Below are 14949 nucleotides of genomic sequence, written 5' to 3'. Positions count from 1 at the left end.
GTGAGATGTATAAAGTGTTCAAAGGAAAGAGGATGTAATGGCAATTATTTGAAATGCATAGAAGATGAACTTAAATATGGGGTTTGCCCTCATATGTTATTATATGCTGTAATAAGGTTTCTGAAATGAATGAACAGATTGACTTCCTCACCTTTGCTGTGAGGCAGCAGCATCTGGGTTGCTATTTCCCAAATGGGTTAATAGGGAATGTTCTAATATTTTTTGTGTATTTATCTTCTCTTTCTAGGTCTCATTTATACCTTTGAAGCAGATGATTCCTTCCTGCCATGATCGAATACCTAGTTTTTTTTAAAGCTTTCCAGTTACTCGCATCTTTATGCTCAAAATTGCTGTTGTAGAGGTGAAGACTCTTGGAATAATGACTATGACACAACTTTTAAAAATCCCTCAAGTAGTTAATTATATTCCTGGAGAGCTGGAGTTATAATAAGAATACTCTGAGCTGTAATAAAAATATAAGAAGACTTTTAGTAGGGCATAATTCACTTTTTAAGTACAGTCTGTTTTGAATTATCAAAGGCAATAGAGAGACAGAGGGAAGGGGAGCAGAAATGAGGCAACTCACGTGCAGCAATAGCACAGGAAATATAAACCATATGTAAGCTAGACTATGAAAATACACCAACATATTCAGCTTCAAAAAAACTTGTAAGCACATTTCCACAGGGAGCAGAAATGCCTGTAAGCAGCAGTTGGTCACTTGAGGCCCAGCACATGTGGCCTTCCCCCTCTATGGTGGTGCCCAAGACATAGCACTATGCCAACACTGCTGGGTTCAGGTAGGGTGAAAACTGGTCACAGGTGACTGAGCATGACTGTACCAGGACAGCCTGGCAGGTGACCTCCAGGCAGGTTACCCGTGCCTAGGTGAAGCCACAGCACAGTATGGTGTGTTTTCCACATGTGTGGAACTCAGTAGCTCTGGTGGATGCAGATGCCCTGCGGTGCACCAGGACTTTCCTGTGCAGCATCCGCCGCTGCGTGGGAACTGTGCACAGATGTTTCCCCCCACTGCCAGAGGATGAGACCTCACCTTGCGACAGGAAGCTGCACAGGACAGGTCTGTGCAAACACACAGGTCCTGTGGAATAGCTGGAGCCAGGTAATTGCACATAAAATCCTTATACATGTTTTAGCTTTTAAGCGTAGAGGTACCAAGCGATAGCTGGACTTCTTGATATCATTAACTAAAGGCCATTATTTTTGAGTTTGTGGCAGCTGGTCACTCTTAAAAAAAGGCAAATAGAGCTAAGATTATTGGTGACATGATTTTAGTCAGCAATTTCTGTGCTCCTGCTCTATTTTTTTGACATTCAAGAAATAGCTATAGCATAAAGGAGTATTCTGGATGCTAGTCTTTACCTTCTGCTTTCCAGGAGCCCCACTGCATGGATGAGTTACTGCTGACACTTTATACAAATCATGCTTTTTCTTCCTTGGCCTGTGAGTCTTGTACAAAAGAAGCTTCTTTTATCACCACCTAAAAATAAAGAACACTAACAAAATGCTCTGATCAAAGTAGCTCATTCATCAGCAGAACGACTTTTGCATGCTGCTACTTTGTATGTGAGAACCATTACCCAAGGAGAGAGACTGTGAATAGACATAGTGTTTACATAGTACCAAAGTATAAGGTTGCTCCTTGTCAATAAAACAGAACTGAACCCTCATGATACACTAACATGTGCGTGGTAGCCGATGACACATCACTGCTGCCTACATTAGCACAGCAAAGATGCTTTGTTCTCTGATGTCATGAGTTTCAAATCCCAGCTGGGGATTTACTGACTAAGCCACAGTGAGCTGCTGTGACTTCCCTCCCAAAAGGAGAAGAGGAATAAAATAGAACAGCTTTATGCTTTTCATTTTGCTTCAGGAATACTGCGAAGCACTAGGAGTTATTTCCCTGTTGGTACCAAAATATTACTACAGCTCTTGCTGACAAGAGCTACATGCACCCATTAGTGGAGAAAAGGCTCATTAGCCACCTCAGGACAAGACATAATAACAATTCCTTTGAACTCAGATATATAAATCACAGATTAAATCCTCATTCAGATAAAAATCCTACCACAAATTGGAACTGGTAATTGCTCACCATTTCTCTGTAGAATGACACTTGTTCCCCTGAAAAAATACAGACTGAGCAATTCCAGTTTTACTGTCTGGTAACCAATTCTTTAACTCTTATGTTTCTCTGAGCTCTTGTCTTTTAGTAATAGCAGAACATATCTTGTGTGTGGAAGGTGTCAGAACATAAAAACCTCCTATAGACACTCATAGAGTAAACATTTTTTTCTGCCTTTTTCCATATGAAATGAGGGTAGTGCAAGTGTGTAATCAGAGCTGAGGCTCGTGAACCCTCTACAGGAGGTTCTTCATGCTGTGAACTAAAACAGTCGAGGACAGAGGCCTGGACTCTTGCTGTCACTTGTCACTTTTTTGAGTGATGATCCCAAAGCACTACACAATGGTTGAAGAATTATCCTCACAGCATTCCTAGAAAGCAGGGATTATTACTTCATTGTTAAAGTGGAAACTGAGTCACAGAAAAATTGTGACTTGTACATGATCACAGAGGAAGGAATCCAGAAGAGGAAAAAGAGGTCTAACCAGTGACATAAATTCTTTATCTTTCTTTATAGTTATTCACTGCATGGTCTTGGGCACTTGCTATATACTAATAAGCCACAGAAGTGCTTTAAAGCTTTCTTTGTTTAGGGACAGCAGATGAACATGCCTGGATGGAAAGCAGGATTAACTACTCCTTATTGCTGTTGTCAAGAAGCATGGGTGGCACCCGAAGTCAGGTGGCACCTGGGTCAGGCAGGATTTGTAGAAGCCTGGCTTCTCAGACGGGTGTCAGGAAACCGAGGGCCAGCCTGGCTGGTCCTCTTGCAGCAGCAGTCAGACTCACTCCACGAAAACAGTGTGAAGAAGGGAAAAGTGGGTGCTGGTGAAGAAAACAGATTAAGCCATCCCAGAGCATGAAAACATTAAAAAATCATGTGACTCTTGTGTGCTGTCACATTTCTTCCCCCAGAGTGAGGTACAGGTAGGAGACAAAAGGCTAAATCTCCATCCTGATCCCCAGTTATGGACAAGTGTGAAACACTCTAGAATTAAGGAAGATTTGAAACACGACTAGGCTCTGAAATGGAAGGCTGACAAATCTGGCTGAAGATAAAGACCAAAGGACAATGTGAGGGAACTAAGAAAAAATAATGAGCAAGAATTAAAAAAGGATTATAATTGATCTAGTGAGTTACAAGGGTCAGCCAGAAAAAAAATGAGAAGTAAAGTTGAAAAGTGTTTTCTCATTCTTAACTCTAGAAAAAGCAATAAGAACTTATTTCTTCAGGAAGAAAGGGCACAGGAAGAAAGAAGTCTCGCTATTGCAGAGATTGCAGCACATCAGATGAGGGGGTTATGAAAGTTCAAACACACACAAAATTTGTCAGCTTCCTCACTGCCCTTTTTGGAGCTAAGTGCGCACCACTTTGGATGTACATGAAGGGGTGTTGCAGGAAAAGTAGCTAATGTTGTGTTTAAAATAGCACAGACCCTTCCTATCTTACTGGCATTGACTGCAGGGACAGGCACACCCACTGAGGCCTGCTTTGTGCTTCAAATATTTTACTGATCTGACTATTTAGATTAGAGATGGAATTTCTTTTTAACTGGAATTACTGTGGGACTAAAAGCCCTCAGGTAGAGGTCACTATACAGGCACATGAATATTATATATTAATGGTCATTCAATATTCCTTTCAGTTTCCATGTGGAATTAGGTAAAGCAGTATAAAATACTATTGTCTTTCCCACCTATGCAAGTGCAGAGACTGCTGTATTATTTTAAGTTCACCAGGCAACAGTTAGATTTTCTGGATTTATCAATATACATGGATGGAAATAGCTGTCTGACCTTCACTAAAGCCATGCTTGCTCATAGCAGCTGAGGTGTAAACTGTGTATGACCATACACTTCAATCCATGACCAAAGCCAGGCTTAACCTTGCCTGTTAGGTTGATTCCAATATGAATATTTAATTTGGCTGTCCTCTCTCAGGTGACTGTGGATTGTCTGTAGATTACACCATTGGCAAAAAAAAAAAAAAAAAAAAAAAGTAAAACTGATGATCCAATTGCAGTGAATTTAATTAACTTACACCATCACTTAGTAAAGACTGACCAGTCATTATTAATGTCATTGCTGCTGTCTCAAAATAGACCTTTGCAACACCTGTTGAGTATTGCACGCACATTTCATGACCCCCACAGAAACGCCCTGGGCTGGGCTGGACCTGGCCAGACAACCCCGTTAGAGGGACAGAAAATCCCTGACCTGAGCATGACCTGCTCAAGGGAACTTTGTGGCAGGAGGAAGATGATGGCAGCTGAAAGGCAGAGGCTTGGGCTGTGAGGCTCCTGCTCAGGAAAGGAAGGAGAGGAGCACTGCAGCACTACAGCCGGGGCTTCAGGGAGGGAGCTCCTGCTGCTGGAGCCAGTGCCAGCGTGGGAGACAGTGTTGCTCTCTTCTCTGGATTGTCCTGGCCCTTCTGACATTCCTTTCCCTCATTCACTGAAGTGTAACCTCAGATCCCAAACACTCTCAACCTTGCTTTCCAGGTGCCCTTTGCTACAGGGCTGAGCCATTTGCTAACTCCTTGTTCCCAGCTGAGGAGCAGCTCTGATGCCTTCTGGCTACCTGAATCATAGAATCACAGAAAGTTTTGGGTTGTAGTGGACCTTAAAAATCATGGTATTCCAACCCCCCCATCATGGTCAGTGACACCTTCCACTAGACCAGGGTGCCTAAAGCTTCCAGGACTGGGGCATCCAGAACTTCTCTGTTCTGGATGTTCTGGAACCTGTTCCAGTGCCTTGCTACCCTTGCAATAAAGAACTTTTTCCTAATGTGTAATCTAAACCTACTCTCTCTTGGTTTGAAGCCTTTCTCCCGTGTTCTATCACTAAATGCTCTTGTTAAAAATCCCTCTCCAGCTTTCATGTAGCTCCTTCTAGCTAATGTGTGTAAAATGAATCCCAGGAAGGGAGACTGGTACTTGAGGAAGGAGGCTACCCAAGAGCAAAGGGATTGAGTCCCTTTCCATACTGCCACCTGCTTGGAGCAAGAAAGAATATGACCATGCTTGGGGTGCAGTGGAAACAGGCATCAGGGGCTCACTTCAGGTTTATTACTGGTTTATTATTTTATACATACAAACATATATACATACATAGCCACACTATGTGTGGGCTACAGATCTGGCCTGAGCCTGACTCACGGTATTTTGTGTGTGGGATCTTAATTGCTCCATCCAAGTTGCAATCTGCCTGTGGCATCATACTTGCTGGGAAAAGGCTGTTCTTCCTCCCTCTGCACTCCACAGTGCAAGCAATATATGCAAGCAATATATGCAAGCATATATTCAGGTGAAGAGAATATCTGAATGAGCTGGGTTACCAAACTAAGCAATAAACCTGCACAGTGAAATCAACTATATCATTCTGGTTTAAAAATAGGAGAGGGAGAATCAGTCCCAGCTTGAACTGGGTCCTGAAAAACTGTATGTATGACATTCTCTGCTACACGAGCTGTCCTGCAAGCTCAGCAAACCAAATACCCACTGCATTTATGGACTGCCAACAGCAGCTTTCCAGACTCCTGCCAGCATGGGCCTTCAGGGTTGTTTCCTCTTCGCATCTTCTGTCCCCAGTGGAGACACTGGACCAGGAACAAGGCCTCAGCCACAGCCAGCATTTGATCCTTGTTGTAATGATGTCCTGCTCCAAGCATGTGTGGACAAGGTTTTCCTCGGGGAGCCACAAACCAGATTGTACTCACATCCTGCAGAAGTCATGGTGGGGAGGGAAGGAGGGCAACACAGAGCTTATCTCTGCCCAGATCTGAAGATGAATGCTAAGGGGGTCCTCATTCCGTGTGTGCCTCCCACTTTGTCCTAATGGTTTGTCAAGGAAAAAACACCAGTGCCTCAATGAAAAAATATGTTTACATAGCTCTTTAATCCATTCCCAACCAAACACACATCATTTGCTGCAGCCAGCAGTACATGCAATTAAAGGGTTTATTTTTGTGTTACACTATCTCTCCGTAATTATGGAGTGTTTGTGAAGTGCAGCATTTCTGTATGTATGTTTGAAGAAATGAGGGATCTGCCATTTTCTCCATTTCCTACTATATCACTTACATTTTCCTTTCTGTCCACACACCATTAGCTGCCTCCCTTCCACCAGACAACCAGCTCCATTAAGATAATTTTTTTGAAAGAAAAAAGCAAAGATGAAACTGTTTGTGAAGTACCTTCACAGACACTAAGAGAGGTGTCTGACAAGATACCATTTTTTACTCTGTCATCTTTCTCATATGTAAGTCTAGAACACCTTGAAATAAAAGATAATGATGTGAAACAGAGTTTAGAACCAGGAAAGAACTTTACAAATGTTTACTATTTTGCTGTCAAACACTTACAGAGCTGTTAATTAAAATTCCTATATATCATTATAGAAAAAGAGTCAGGAGTAACTGAATTTGGAGAGAGTGATTGGAGAATCACTCTGAAATTCAGAGTGCAGGTTCTCTCCATTCTCCATTCAGTTCCTCCTTTTCTATAGGATGCTGGCAGGAAGATGAATTCTACCAAATGAAGATGAATACTACTTTTACCAGGAAGATGAATACTACCAAACAGAATTCAAGGCTGTGAAAAGAAAGTACCAAAACCTAAAAAATTTAGAAATTAAAGGACTGTTATACAAAAATATCAATATTTAGCTTGGTACTTACACAACCCTTAAACAAAAATTTCATCCAAGTCTTTTGCAAACTAAATACTAGTGATGCATGTTTTACATTTATCCAATGTGCTTCATGAAGTTGTGCATTAGGGTTCCTGGGTTATTTTATCCTATGTATTTGCAAAATGTTTAAATCAAGACACTTGGATTTAAATGTAACAGTAACAAAATACAAAAATAGAAGGAATACCAGTAAAAAAAAGAACAGCATTTGATTTTTAGATAATAATTTTACAGCAATAAGCTAACAGCATCTTAAATTACAAAGAAAAAGAAAATAGGCAAAAAATCTATATCTTCTGATCTTTATAGATATTAGTGTATTTTATTACAGTCTTTCATGTGATTACTTTCTTTTTAGTGTTAACAATTAACTATAATATTATGAAACCTACACATCACCAATTTGTTTGCTTCTACCTGCTCTGACAGGAGTTTTCAGCACATGGATCACCAGTGTTATTTTTCTTTAAAATGCTGTTTCTCCTTTGTCTTGTGGGACTTTGTACGTCTTGATTCCCAAGTAATTTATTTTTCTAGAGGGAAGTGTGCAAGCTTGTCATACCTGAGAAAATAATTGCTTTGTTTACAAAACCATTTTAAAATGAGTAATTTAAATTTGACCTAGTAAAATATCAACTGTTTTTTTATCTATTAGCAATGGCATTCTTCTTATCAAGCTATGCAGCCATTAGGACAACTGAGAAGGAGCACGTCTGTGTGTTATCTGTTATTATGATGGCAATTATTTATTAGTGCTGAGGCTACAATATTGTCCCTGGAGGCCTCCTATAATTGAAGTTACCACTTTCAACAGTTTAATCACTTGAAGCTCTTTTGATACAAAATTACATAATTACCTAATTGACTAGAAAAGGATGTAAGTATTTCATATTTCCCTTTGACAAAAACAATAGAAGTGTCCCTCATGTCAGACACTTTTCTGTGGAGTAAGCAAAGCAGTGGTATAGGAGCTCCTGCAAAATCATACAGTTCTCCAAGCGCCCTTGTCACAGAAAGCCTAAATGGGGCACAGAAACCCATGGCTGGCCCAAGGAGCACTGGTTTTGGGAACATTACTCTGCTGCCCCTGATGCACTCATGTAAGCTGGAGCGAACGTCACTGAAGTCATCTGGGACCCCAATGAGCAGCTGTAAGGCAACTATTTCCTGTGCTCGTGTCATTTCTGTGACACAGCTGTAATTTCAACTCAGGAGAGTTTTCCCAGGCCCTTTTTTCTTGTCAGAAAAGAAAGACAAGGCAAACTGTGAAATTGCTGTCTCCTACCATAACTCTCTAATTTTCAGGCTTTTTGAAGGTGTCTGTCCACAGGCTTTTAAGAACCTTAAGTAACTTGTATCAATTACCGGCAAAATTAGAGTTGGATTTGATGATCTTAAGACTCTTTTCCAACATAAATGACTCTTTCATTCTATGAAAATAACAATTCTGATGGCATGATTTTAATAGAAGAGTGCACTTATGCTTCTCACAGTGCTCACTTTATGCAGTGTTTTTACATCATGGGTTAAAAATTTGTGGAGACCAGCAAAAGCTACTTAAACATGGGTTAGAAATGCTAGACATTGTCTGGGATCATTAAATAGCATGATTACAAAAGCTAATCTTTTAGCTGGCCTAGGAAAGAGCCATGTAGGTGAATACATTTTGCCCCTTTATCTTGTCATTTCACTCATTATTTTCTTTTATGAATATTCACTTATGATGATTTTGGCTTGGCTCATTGAATCAGTATTTGCCTGAATACAAAGTGGATAGAAAAAATTACCAACTTAAAGAAAGGTATTTTCTTTAGTCTTACTACTGTCACAAGATACAGGCTATCAGGATCAAGCCCTTAAGTCCTGCTTACTAGATAAGAAGAGCCCACTTGCCACAGGAAAGCCTGTTTTACCAGCTCAACTACACCTTTTCTCACTTCTTTCTACATTGTCTCTGTTTAGTCAAATTGGCTATTGAGGAGAACAGAGTCAAATAAGGCAAAAAGCACAAACAGGCTGATGGAGACCCTTGAATATTACTCGCATCTGAAATTAATTTACTCTGGCCAGCTAAGCATGTTTATCCAGTTAGGGAGCAGGAAAATCACCATGTCTCACCTAGCCAAGCAAGACTGAAGAACACGGCTCACATGCAAAGGAAGTTCAGTGAATCTCTTCATTGCTATTTTAGCAGCACCTGGAGGCATCAGTGGGACTGGGACCCTGATGTTCTGTGCAAACACTGAGCAAAAGGTACCTCCCACCTGCAAGAGCTTACAGCCTAATGAGGCAAGAGAAGCAAGCCAAGGCAGGAGGCTACACGCAAAAGTGGGCTTGTACTAGATGATCTTTAAATGTCCTTCCCAACCCAAACTATCCTATGAGTCTATGAAAACACAATGTATGTGTGAGCCTATAGTTATATTTCAGTCTCAATGACTGCAGACCTGAGTGAGGAAGTAAGAGTTGGCCTTTCTCCCCAGGGTCCCACAGCTAAATGTAAAGCTGCAGAGAGCTCTGCTCCTGATGCACCACACCAGCACACCACAGGTACTATTATCTTCATGGGGGATAGCCTATGCAGTTCTTCTTTAGGGCAATTTTGTTCTCTGAAAAGTCCAATGTGGTAAACATGCAAGCAACACACACTTCCTTCTACTTCAACATTTTTTGGCAGGGCTGCTGCCAGAAAAAATAAGTAAGGTCACCAACGCAGCTCAGCCCATGTATATCCATAATCCCAAATGATGAAAAGAGGACTGAACAGCCGAGTGACTGACAGAGGGGCCTGCCACCACAAAAAAGAAGACAGTAACCATATCCATCAAAGCACAGGTCAATGACCTTTTGCTTACTATGAGCTCACAGCCCTCTTGAACTTAATATAAGTTTTTTAATCAGCTGGTGATTGAACACATGTTGCAAATACAGCAGATCAAAGTGCCACCTTAGATCTTGAGTGTCCATTGACTTTCCATGATGGCAGCAAAGGAAATTGTCTCCTGGCAATGCACATGATGTTCCTGCAGAGTCTGGGCCTGACTTTTCTAGTGCTTAGGTCATAGACTATGGACTGTTTTAGGTAAAACCTACCCATGCTACAGAGGAGACACCATGATATATTAATGTGAGCATTCACACTGCAAAAAAATTTCTTCAGTTCAAGCTGAACAACAAACGACTGTCACCAAAGGATCAAGGGAAAGGACAGTGGGTTCATTTGGCTACTCATCAAGGCCTTGGTGTAATTACACAGTGAGATCTTGCTGTGTTATTAGGTCTTCATTAAATCCAGTTTGGTTTTATGTTGTTGGATTTGATACAATTTTGTGGGCATAATAGCATAATTAAATTGTGAAATTAATTCATGTAAATACAAATAAAAGTTCATTGTATTGGTATTGCTCCTGTTACCAAAGTCAGAACTTTGCTATCTGTTGCCATCTTTCCTTGCATAGCTCTTTTTCAAAATCTTTTTCTTCAGCATTTTTTTTTTTGGTCAAAAGGATAAAAACTTTGTGGAGCTCTGCATTTAATAGGTGCAAGTTCTCAAAATCTGACTTCTGTTTTTTTGAAGGACATGACAAATTGCTATAGACAAAGACGCTGAGATGGCACTAAACACATGACTGAGGACGGCTGGGTTTTGATGATGGAGTGTCACATGCTGCCAAGCTGTCTCTAAACAAAATCATTTATGCAGTCAAAGCAGCTGAGATGTGAAACCTAGATTAGACAACTTCTTGTTTTCAGGAATTTTTTTCTTCTGAAGGTCTGATATGAAAAAAAAGACAAGTCTGGAGAAAAAGTAAAATAAATAGAAACATCTTTTCCCTTTGAATGGGAGAGTAGAAAGAGTGGGAAATATGTTTCAAATCTTCACTATGGCTGATGAAATACATAAGGATCAGAGCAAAAATTAAAATGAGAATTTTCAGATCCACCTCTGGTTAGAGAAGTTACAAAGAAAACTTTTATTATGTAGACATTACAAAGATTATCTTATTGCACAAAATGTTTAATTTTATTGTGTTTTTATACCCAATGCCTAATTTTGCCTCCAGTACAGCATTTTGCCTATGATGATAAATTACAGAGTTTTACTGAGTATTACTCTCAGACCTTAAGACTGAGCTAACTTCACTAAAGTGCATTTACAGAGGTATCCGTTTCCAGACATTTTTCTAGAAGTGTATTTCTTCTCTGCATTCATTATAGCATTGAGTATTTATGAACACTATGGCTTTAACAAGAACTGGCTGAATGTCGCAGCTCAAAGGTTGTGATCAGTGCAGCAGAATCCAGTAGAGTGTCTGTAGCCAGTGGCATTCCCCAGGGACCAATAGTGGGTACAGTCTTAACCAACTTTTTTATCAATAACCTGGACAAGAGCATGGAATGTACCCTCAGCAAGTTTGATGATGATGTGAAACTGGGGGAGTGACCAATACACCTGAAGGCTGTGCTGCCATTCAGCTGGACCATGACAGGCTGGAAATAGGGTGGAGAGAAACTTAGTGAGGTTCAGCAAAAGCAAGTGTAGGGTCCTGCACCTTGGGAGCAATAACCTCAAGTACTGTCAGAGGCTGGAGGCTGACCTCCTAAAGAGCAGCTCTGTGGAGGAAGATCTGGCAGTCTTGGTGGATCACAAGCTGACAATGAGCCAGCAGTGCCTTGTGGCCAGGAGGGCCAATGGTATCCTGGGGTGAATCAGGAAGACTGTGGCCAGCAGGTTAAGGAAGGTGATCCTGCAACTCTACTCGTCCCAGTGAGGTCACATCTGAAAACCTCTGTCCAGTTCTAGGCTCTTCAGTACAAGAAAGACAACAAGTGACTGGAGAGGATCCACTGGGAAGACAGGAGGATGGTGAGGAATCTGGAGCATCTCTCTTATGAGGAGACAGACACTCCAGGAACTGGGCTTGTTTAGTGTGGAGAAAAGACTGAGAGGGAACCTCATTCATGCATATAAGTATCTCAAAGGTGAGTGCCAAGAGGATGGTGCCAGGCTCTTTTCAAGGGTGCCCAGTGACAGGATGAGGAGCAACGGCCATAAACTAAAACAAAAGAAGTTTCACCCCAACATGAGAAGAGGGTGGCAGAACACTGGAAGAGGTTGCCCAGGGAGGTCATGGAGTCTCCCTCTCTGGAGACATTCAAAATCCCACCCAGACACGTTCTTGTGTCACCTGCTCTAGGTGATCCTGCCTGGGCAGGGGGTTGGACTATGTGATCTCCAGAGGTAACTTCCTACCCTAATGATTTTGTGATTCTGTGAACTTTCTTTTAAAGTTAAAAATAAATTACATTGATGCCTTCTATTTGCAACACTTGAATTTTGTTCAGAGATATGCCAACAAGCAAATGTACCTCTAAGTACCTTGCATTGCATTATACCTCTACTAATGCCTGTATTTGTCCTTATGCAGAGCAGAAAAATTAAACACACCTAGCTATATACCTGTGGCATAGGCAGTATGCTATTTGCACTTGCTAACTGAATTACAGGCAAGACATTTTTTGATTATAAATAAAAAAGTAAAGTTTCATTTCTTTGACTAGCTATTTCATTTCCCCCCACATTTTTACTTGTGTAGTTATTTTTACCCTGAGGGGTTTTTTGAGAAGGGGATTGTTTCCTTGAATTTACAGTTATTTAGAATATTCCACCTCTAAGTGTCCTCACAGACAGACAACCATTAAGTGAAAAGCAGACTAGAGTTTTTAAATATTCACAAGACTTTAAAGGAGCCCCATGAATCCCAGATGTGAAGGTGTTTGTTCTTAGCAGAAAATTTTGCATACAGGGAACTAAAGGACAGAAAATACGTGGTACATCTCCTCCAAGAAACTGTCACCTCAAATCATTGCTCTAGGCCAAGGTAACTCAATCAACATAACTCAGCTGTTTTGATGCAGGACAGATCTTCTGAAACTAGCTCTTAAAAGGGAGTCTTCTTTTCTCCCTTACAGCTACGCAAGAGAAGAAAACTTAATCTCTCTATAAAGCAACATGAAAGGTGAGCTGGTGTGTTGAGCTGGCCAGAACATGCTGATCTGATTCGTGGATATCATGCTCTGGGATGACATCAAGACACTCCCTGCCTTGAGGTCTCAGTGCTAAACTTGCAACAAGTATTGTCATATCCACTGTCATCTTACTGAGGACATGAACCAGTGTGGGTGACATCACAGTTTAAAAAGGGCCACAGCATAACCACTGGGAACTAGGATTTCCGAAATGGACAAGTCAGGATGGAGCCTGGATGTGCTGTGGGATAGGCCAAGGCAATTGACCATGGCCATGGCCATTCGCCAAGACTTGGTCCTCAAGGATGAGGAACTTCTTTGGTTGAGAAGTGAGATAAAAAATATCTGACAGACTAGCAGAATTATTAAAATGAAAGACAACCAAGAGACTTTGGTACCCAGCTCAGACAGAAGGCAGGGAAACTAATTTCCTTCCAATTAATATTTTAACATTGTGTCTTGTTCAGCACTGATCAAGAAAAGCTGATAGTAGAAAATGTGATACGCAGTTTAGAAAAAGAGGAATACAAAAGCCTGACAAAACCCCCTCTATTTCACTGACACTTCTCTTTTCCACATACCACATTCACAAAGAAAAATGATCCAGGGTACATGTGGCTGGGAGCTGTGGTCCCCCTCATCTCTTGGGACCTGCCTAATCTGTGACATATGACACCCACTGTGTTCAATGCCCACTGCTCAGAACACATGAGAGGAGGGTGGCCATGTCATCATGGGTGCCTCTTCTAAAAATAACTAATTTGCAGCTGGACTGTCTCGCAGTTTGCACCAGCCTTTAAATGGAATATTGGCTGCTTGTTCTCCTCAAGTTACTGTCGTGCCCCATTTCCTTGGAATCTTTTCAAAGCAGTGAGAACCTGAGCTCATACAGACATTCTTAGCGGAGTTAACCACTGGATTCTAGATGGCAGCAAACACTGTAACCCTGCTGTATTTTTTTTTACAAAGCAGAGCTCTCTGAAGTGAAAAACCAATGAAAAGTTGACAAAATACCAAGTTGAAGGGAAAAGGGATGAAGAACACATCAGAGGAAAGGAAAAAATTAAGTAATTTGAGAATCTCAGGAGAGAGTGACAGGAAAAAACAGAGAGAAGGAGGAACCATAAAATTGTGGAAGGGATACAGTGGGAGAAGAAGAGACCATCAGTACATGCAGGCACAAGAATATGGTGAGGTCAATACTATTAACACTCACAGGAGGATGAAATTATAATTGACAAAATTCATGTAGGTTCTTCCTGAGCCCTGGAGCAAAGACATTGCCTGTGGAGCTATGTAGAACACTGCCGACCTGTAGGAGAGATATATTCCTGTGTTTCCCCTCAAGTGCTGCTGCCTGGGGAACCATGGCAGGGTAGTACTGTGATGAGGGACACTATGCTTAGAGATGATTCTACTGATTATAAACTCCATGAGGGAATGTGGCAGGCCAAGCTAACCCTGAAGCTCTGGTCTAGGACTGCCAGTGTAACTGCAGGTTCATGCAGGGTGAGCAGAGGGCTGGGGAACAAGATGAAGAGATTGTATCTACAGAATTATTTATTATGCTTTGAAGCCATAAACAAACATGTGAGAGGTGTGCATTCCAAACTGAAGTGCATTCATCATTCTTGTTAGCAATAATGATTAAAATAATTCTTTGTACTTCCAATGCAAGTGCAAATCTCAGGAAAAAAAGATTCTGAAAATATGGGAATGTTATAATGAATTTAGCTTAAACACAAACCCTGTGAAGTAGGCACCCTTATCTGCACATTACAGAGGAGGAAATGTTGGCATGGGCAGATTGCCGTTTGCCCTGGGCCAAGCAGGAAGCCCAGGGAACAGATGAATAAAGTCCCAAGCTCATGAATGCCAGCCCTCTGCCTCAGTCACAAGATCATTTTTCCTTTCCTTCATTTGATAAATTGCAAAAGAATTAAGTTAGACAAATCCATAATTATGGGTTTGAAAATAACCTTCATGCCATCTCCCAGCCCAGGGTATTCAGAACTACATGGGAACAGAAGTCTGGTAAAGGAATTTTTCCCTACTTTCCATGTACACCAGGAGTGC

The sequence above is a fragment of the Lichenostomus cassidix genome, chromosome 3, assembly GCF_008360975.1.
Source record: "Lichenostomus cassidix isolate B80296 chromosome 3, HeHo_3.0, whole genome shotgun sequence".
Taxonomy (NCBI): Eukaryota; Metazoa; Chordata; class Aves; order Passeriformes; family Meliphagidae; genus Lichenostomus; species Lichenostomus cassidix.
The sequence above is the reverse complement of the archived record's forward strand: the minus strand, read 5'-3'. Positions refer to the sequence as shown.